The sequence below is a fragment of the Vulpes lagopus genome, chromosome 9 (assembly GCF_018345385.1).
Source record: "Vulpes lagopus strain Blue_001 chromosome 9, ASM1834538v1, whole genome shotgun sequence".
Classification (NCBI taxonomy): domain Eukaryota; kingdom Metazoa; phylum Chordata; class Mammalia; order Carnivora; family Canidae; genus Vulpes; species Vulpes lagopus.
This window is the reverse complement of record NC_054832.1, coordinates 54,792,420-54,800,375: the sequence shown is the minus strand read 5'-3', so window position 1 is coordinate 54,800,375 and position 7,956 is coordinate 54,792,420. Positions and strand designations below refer to the sequence as shown.

Here is a 7,956-nt window from a genome sequence, read left to right as displayed (position 1 = left end):
AAGACCAAGATATGATTGGAAGCTTCAAATTTTCAGTCCCACACCTCAATCTCCAGAAAGGGGAGAGGAGTTGGAAATGGAGCAAAATGTGACCATTCCTATGTGAAAAAGCCTCCATAATATTCCAATGAGTTTGAATTTCTTCTTGGCTGGAAAACACATCCATACCCAGAGAATGGCATACACCAATTCTATAGGACCCTCCAGACCTTGTCCTCTGTGTCTCTTCATCTCAATCCTTTTAGCCAAATTAGGTAGAAGTTGTGAGTAACCTAAAGACTGATTCCTTGTGACTGGCATCTCAAGTTGGGAGAGGCAGGCAGTCTTGTGAGACTGTGCCATTGACCTGTGGGTTCTGACACCATTTCCAGGTAGACAGTGTTAAAATTGACTTAAATTATAGGACACCCAGCCGATATTTTAGACAATCAATTGCTGTGGGGAAAAAAAGCCCACATATTTGTTAACCAGAAGTGCAAGAAATGCAGTGTTCCGTGCGAGTAGTAAAGGAGACCCACAAGAAGACTGAACTGAGATTTTTCCTTACAATGGGAGGAAAAGACTGGGTTGTTCTTTTTAACTACAGATATATGAGTGCAAATATATCTATATTCTTTTTAAAAATACTCTTTATTTAAATTCATTTTAGTTAACATGTAGCCCAGCATAAGTTTCAGAGGTAGAATTTAGTGACTCATCAGTTGCATATAACACCCTATGCTCATTACATCAAGTGTCTCTTCAATCACCCACTTATCCCTTCCCCCAACCCATCTCCCCTCCAGCAACCCTGTTTCTTTCTTAGAGTTAAGAGTCTTTTGATTTGTCTCCCTCTCTAATGTCATCTTATTTTATTTTTCCCCTCCCTCGCATTATGATCTTCTGTTTTGTCTCTTAAATTCCTTTTTTTAAAAAGATTTTATTTATTTAATCATGAGAGATACAGAGAAAGAGAGGCAGAGACACAGCCAGAGAAAGAAGCAGGATCCATACAGAGAGCCCAATGTGGGACTGGATCCCGGGACTCCAGGATCACACTCTGGGCCTAAGGCAGTGCTCAAACACAGAGCCACCTAGGTGTCCCTGTATCTTAAATTCCATATGTGAGTGAAATCATATATTATTTGTCTTTTTCTGACCAACTAATTTTGCTCAGCCTTATACCCTCTAGTTTCATCCATGTCATTGCAAATAGCAAGTTTTCATTCTTTTTGATGGTTGAGTAATATTCCATTATATATATATATACTACACCTTCTTTATCCAAAAATCCAGTCAGGAAATGGGCAGAAAACACACAATTTCCCAAAAAAGACATACAAATGGCCAAAAAACATGAAAAAAATGCTCAACATCATTCACCACCAGGGAAATACAAATCAAAACCACAATAAGATGCCACCTCACAACAGCCAAATGGCTAAAATTAACAACTCAGGAAACAACAGATGTTGGCAAGGATGTGGAAAAAGGGAAACCCTCTTACAATGTTGGGGGGAATGGAAACTTGCCTATTTTCACATGTCTTGCTTATTTATTTTATATTTTTAAAAGAAGACAGTATTCATCTATGTATTTTGCATAACGATTCTATCAAGTGTAGGGGCTTTATGTCATGTTATTAAAATCGGTTAAGCAACAAAAAAAAAATCATGATTTTGATTATGATCAAAATGATTAAATGATCTCTCATGATTAAAAATCTCATGATTTTTTTTTTTTTTTTTTTTTTTTTTTTTTTTTTTTTTTAAGGAGCGATGAGAGCTTTGTTAGCACCCAGCAGACAGGCCAATGGGTGGGCTGACAGGCCAATGGTCGGGTGTTCGGACAGGCAGCAGGGAACATGTGGGCAGGCGAGCATGAGTCAGGCAGGTAGGCAGGCAGCAAGCAAGAAGGATGCAGTTGGGGGCTGCCCTGTGAGGGGAGTGGCATCCCTCCAGCTGCTGCTGCCTGCTGGGGCCTCGGTTTGTGGCTTAGAACTCAGCTTAGAACTCGGTGTCCACCACGCGGAAAGCTGGCCTGGTGTAGTCCCTCTGGAAAAAAAAGTATGGCGGTTCCTCAGAAAGTTAAAAATAGAGTTACCCTATCATCTAGCAATTACACTGGATAAATTTGGATAAATTTAGGTATTTATCCAATGGATACAAGCATAGTGATTCATATATATATATGAATATATATACATACACATATATGTATATATATATTCTTAATATATATAATTTAATGTTTCTTTTTTTTAAGATTTTATTTATTTATTTATTTATTCATGAGAGACAGAGAGAGAGGTAGAGACACAGGCAGAGGGAGAAGAAGGCTCCATGCAGGGAGCCTACGGTGGGACTCTATTCTGGGAATCCGGGATCACGCCCTGAGCCAAAGGCAGACGCTCAACCACTGAGCCACCCAGGCATCCCAATCTTTAATGTTTCTTAGACACTAGCTACCTTTGAAAATCTGGCAACTATTATCGGCTTTATCTTCAGAGATTTAGGAGTAAATACATATGTATGTACACATACATGTATAAATGTACATTAATTTGTATTGTACTTTAGAGTTTCTTCAGACAGCCTAAACACCAACTTAAGAAAGTAGAATTAAATGAGCATTATGTATGGGGTGCCTGAGTGGTTTAGTCAGTTGAATGTCTGGCTCTCGGCTTCAGCCCAGGTCATGATCAGGGTTCTGGGATCGAGCTCCACATGGGGCTCTGTGCTGGGTATGGAGCCTGCTTGGGATTCTCTTCCTACCTCTCCCTAGTCCCCCTCCCTCTCCTAAAAATATGTGTATTAGTCCTTTCTGAGTAATTTTTTATTCATTTTAATCAGTTTTAGGGTTTTTTTTAAAGATTTTTAAAATTTATTCATGAAAGACACAGAGAGAGAGAGAGGCAGAGACACAGGCAGAGGGAGAAGCAGGCTCCATGCAAGGAGCTCGATGCAGGACTCGATCCTGGGTCTCCAGGATCACACCTCTGAGCCACCCAGGATCCCCTCAATTTTAGTTTTAACTATAAAACATTTTTAGACAGATTTATTTATCTACTTTTTAGCAACTTTTCAAAACAGAACTTAATTTTCCATGAACAGATTGTATAAATAGTTTAGTAAGTCTCAAAGGCTAGTCAGCTTGCTGTTAGTTTAATTCCAATATAAATATCCCTAATAGCATATAAAGTCAACTCAAGTATTTTGGGGCTGAGGATCTGTTTGTGTACTTGCTTGAAAATGTAGCTACTGTGGGGGTACCTGGGTGACTCAGTCAGTTAAGCATCTGCCCTTGGCTCAAGTCGTGATCTCAGGGTCCTGGGATTGAGTTCCACATCAGGTTCCCTACTCCATGGGGGGTCTGCTTCTCCCTCTGTCCCTCCCTTCTCCCATGTTCTCTCTCTCTCAAACAAATAAAAAATCATAAAAGAAGAAAATGTAGCTACTTTCAATGACATTTTCTTTTTGAAAAAAAAGGCTGACCACATTAAATCAATATGTAATACTTCTCTCCCTTGCCTCAATTTTAATGGTTACAAATTCCCTAAGGATTTTTTTTTAATGGAATATATTTTCTCAGGAAACCCTGGTCTCTTTTTCTATGCATGGGTCACTAAAGAATATGTAGAGAAATAATATGTTGAGTGCCAGAAGTAAGTTAGAGTAATAATCCTCATATTAAAGTTGAGGGATATTTTATAAATATCATTTTAATAAATATGGTGACTATTAGAAAAAAAAAACATTTCTAGTGGTGAGTGATTAAAAAAAAACAGTGCAAATTAAGTAAGATAGTTGAGCACAACTGGAAATTCTAAAACTAAACTATTTCCAGATATGGCTTGACCAGTGATCCTAACCAATTTTTCTGCAATTTTTTTCTACTCTCCTCTGTAACAGTTTCAACTGTAAGCTAGATTCCCTCATGGTGGAGAGGAATGCTTGTTGCACCTCAGTTACATAGCTTCCTTTTTTAATATAGGAAAAGACTGCTTCCTACAACAAACAAATAAGTATCTATTTTTCACTCCGATTGGGCCATCCTTAAACCAATCATTGCCATGAGGGAAGTAGCATATAGTAGCAAATATATAAGAGTTATATAGAGCAATAGCATATATTTCTTTCTTTTTTAAATATATTTTATTTATTTGTTCATGAGAAACACACACACACACACACACAGAGAGAGAGAGAGAGAAGGAGGCAGAGACACAGGCAGAGGGAGCAGCAGGCAGGGAGCCTGACGTGGGACTCCATCCCAGGGCTCCAAGATCATGTCCTGGGCTGAAGGCAGCACTAAACCGCTGAGCCACCTGGGCTGCCCAATAGCATATATTTCAAGTGTCAAAAATATTTAATATTTGTTGTTGCTTTTTTTGAAAAACACATACTTGAGTGTAATTAGTACCACAATTATGAGTCTTTGGTTTCATTAATCTACGTCAAATCAAGTTTCTTTGTAATTCCTGGTATTCAGTTAGAAGCTAGAAATCTACTTGCTCCAAGATCACTATTCTGTTCACAGTAAGAATGAAAGTCAAGAGTGATATAACAATGACCAATTAGCTTTAGATTTGTAGTGTGTGATCCTTGGGAGAATAAACAAATATCAGTTATTGAGTAACTTTTGGAAAACACATTTAACCATAGACATATATTCTTCTAGGATCCTTTTGAAGACCTTCATTGCCTGCTATTTGAAGGTAACTGAAATGGATATAATGGAGCTAAAAACCCAAAGACGTTACCCTTAAAAATGCTTAAATGTGCTTTAACAATAGTTGCTCGTTAGTTTTGTTACATTTCGGGACACCTTGTTGGCTCAGTGGTTGAGTGTCTGCCTTTGCCCAACGCCTGATCCTGGAGGCCTGGGATCCAGTCTCGTGTCAGGCCCCCTGCATGGAGCCTGCCTTCTCTCTGCCTATGTTGTTGCCTCTCTCTTTCTCTGTGTCATAAATAAATAAATAAATAAATAAATAAATAAATAAATAAAGTTTCGTTGCATTTTGACAGAGTGAAACACTGCATTTATCAAGGGTATTTTTTCTTACTTACATTTTGAAACCTGTAGCAACAGCACAGGAGGAAGGAGAGAGGAAGAGGCTGAGAACTTTAAGCAGGCTGGTATGGAGCCTGAAATGGGGCTCAATCTTGACCCTGAGATCATGACTTGAGCCAAAATCAGAAGTTGACCACTTAACAATGGACTGAACCACACAGGTACCCCTGGACCATTCTTGAAAATAGATTTGTTTGAAAGTGAGAGTAAATAGGGTTGTCAGAACTACTCAATCATCAATCAATCAATCAATCAATCATTCTCTTTTGAACCAAAGTAGTGGTTTCTGTGGCAAGTAGTATTTCTGTGGCAATAATAGAAAAAGCATATTATCACCCAGAATATTGTATTACCAGTCATGTTGTGGAAATAAAGTTCTTTCATTGATATTTATGTGCTTTTAGTATAATTGTTTGTGGGGCTCAGTTAAGAAAACATTATCATTTTTATGTCTCTAAATTGAGAAGAAGTACAACTGGTATAATACTTCCTAGAGTTTTTGTGAGAAAGTAACTGTTTCAGGATCAGGTACCAACTCAGTATTCAATAAAATAGACCAACATTATTTTGTTGCTATTATTATTTTTACCTTTCAGTTTACGCTTTTGTGGCATAATCAATTTTCCAGTTTTGTTAAGATATAATTGATATACAGAACTGCATATGTTTAAGATGTATAGCATATAATTTGATTTACATATATCATGAAATAACTACCACAATTTAATTAACATTCATTGTCTCCTGTAGTCACAAAAACATTATTTCCCTTGTGATAAGAACTCTTAAGATTTACTCTTTTAACTTTCATTCATACCCAAAATATAGAACATGTCACAAATTTGTGTGTCATCCTTGTAAGGGGGTCATACTGATCTTTGTATCATTCCAACTTTAGTATATGTGCTGCCAAAGTGAGCACTACGTATGTATATATGATGCTTATTTCGGTAGACCTTCCATCTTTGTCAGACAAAAAATGTCTTTTCAAAAAATATATTTCTTAACAATGATTTAAGTAGTGAGGAAGTGACATTCTGTGGTATATTTTAGCAATCAACAAAATATGAGACTCATTGTGAAATATTTATTTTAGGTCCTAGAATTTCAACGTTGGACATTTGCTCCTCTTGATCATCTTTTAGGATCAAATAATAAACAATTTGATTTGACAGATTTCCTTTGGTGCTTCATACATCTGTTAAAACATAACAAACATGGGTAGCACTTAATGAGAATCTGGAGGAGGATGTATATAAATAAACCGAATTTCAGCTTGAAAGTTATTAATTGCTCCTTGGTATTAAAATGGATGTAATGTATTTAGTATAGGATCTTTCTGCCAAATAACTATAGCCCATCTAGAATAGTTGCTCCACAACCATAATATCTTAGTTAAGAAAACTACATCATAGCCAATGTGTAGCAATATGACTATTTTAGTAAAAATGCATCTAGTTTATTAAATGTTATATATTTCTGAATTTTTAAAGACTAAATTTAGTTACCCACAGAGGCAAAATTTTCCCCAAATAATGTTATTTTTGAGGTATTTAACCTTTGACATAGGTCCAGCTTCTTCTTAGCTCAAGGGCTTTGTCCTATTTCTTTTCAGCATACTTTATATTTACCTATTTTCCATTCAAATAAGTGCATTTAAGCAGATATATTGTTTTCCCAGCTTATAATAGGGATAGTAATCATCTACTTCTGCTAATTTGCTTACCAAAAAAATAAATAAATAAAACCTTTCAGTAGCATATTAATAGGTTTTAATGCACTGAGGGCTCATATTGACCTCTAAAACAGCAGATGGACACACAGATATTAATGCATCAACCTTAGTTACAAACTCCAAGTATTTTAATTGCCTCCATGATAGTTATAGTTGACTCCAGTTTTAAATGTCATTGCTGGTCAGGGTTGGTAATAAGTTTTCTTCCCTTCCCCCCACCCCTTGATTATTTCCTAAATGGTTTAAGGTTTGAAATCTGAACACTCCTACACAGAGTAAATGTAAAATAAATAGATAAGGCCTAATGAGGGCAAAGCCGTGTCAAAAAAGATTTCATTATAAATGTTATTCTCTGTAGCTATCTTTGTTTTCACTTTTAGAAAGTTTTTATGAAGCAATAAGCAATTTTTTCATTATCATTTCTGAAATTAAATCAGCCATATAGTCAACAACTATTTACTGATGATTGACTTTATACCAGACACTTTTCTAAGGCAAGCAATGGACAGAGAGGCAAGGATGTTGCTTTTGTGGTCCTTACATTCTGGAGAGGACCATGGGTGGATTTCAGATTGAATGACCAGAACAATAAAGAAGAAAACCAATATTTTATTAAACAAGATAATTTAGGGAAGTTATAGTTTTACTATACAGAAAAACATATTTTTGTGACACACTGAGGGGATATCTTTTAGATTTGGTGGGTCAGGAAACTCTTCTCTAGGGAAGATATTGGAAATAATATCTGAATTATTCAAAGTACTTGTCTGTATGACCAACTGGAAGCAGAGCATTGCGGACAATAAGAATAAAAAATAGGAAAGAAATGATGGAATATTTATATTTCATCAAGATGTGGGCCACAGAGGTTCAATAATAATTTAATTTTTGAAATGTCCCCAAAGTATACCAATGTAGTATTTTAAGAAATGTTGTGTAAGCAAGGAATAAAAAAATAGGCAATGACTTCAAAAAAAAAAAAAAAAGAGGTAAGAGAGCCATCTGTGAACCTAACATTCTTATTTAACACCACTGTAGTGAAATTTGTGAATCTGAATGCTCAGTTCAAAATAATTTACTACCTATTTCTTCATAGGAAGGATGCTCAATTATCTCAGTAATGATAAACTTCTAGGTGACCTTCTAAAATACTTGTATGAACTATTTAG

General features: G+C 36.1%; 1 non-coding gene across 1 annotated transcript; it reads right to left on the bottom strand.

Annotated features, from left to right (window-relative positions):
* Positions 1-5,870: 5,870 nt before the first annotated feature.
* On the bottom strand, positions 5,871-5,974 carry LOC121499179. Its single transcript, XR_005990027.1, has one exon. It is a non-coding gene; the product is annotated as a U6 spliceosomal RNA (small nuclear RNA).
* Between the last annotated feature and the right edge of the window lie 1,982 nt (positions 5,975-7,956).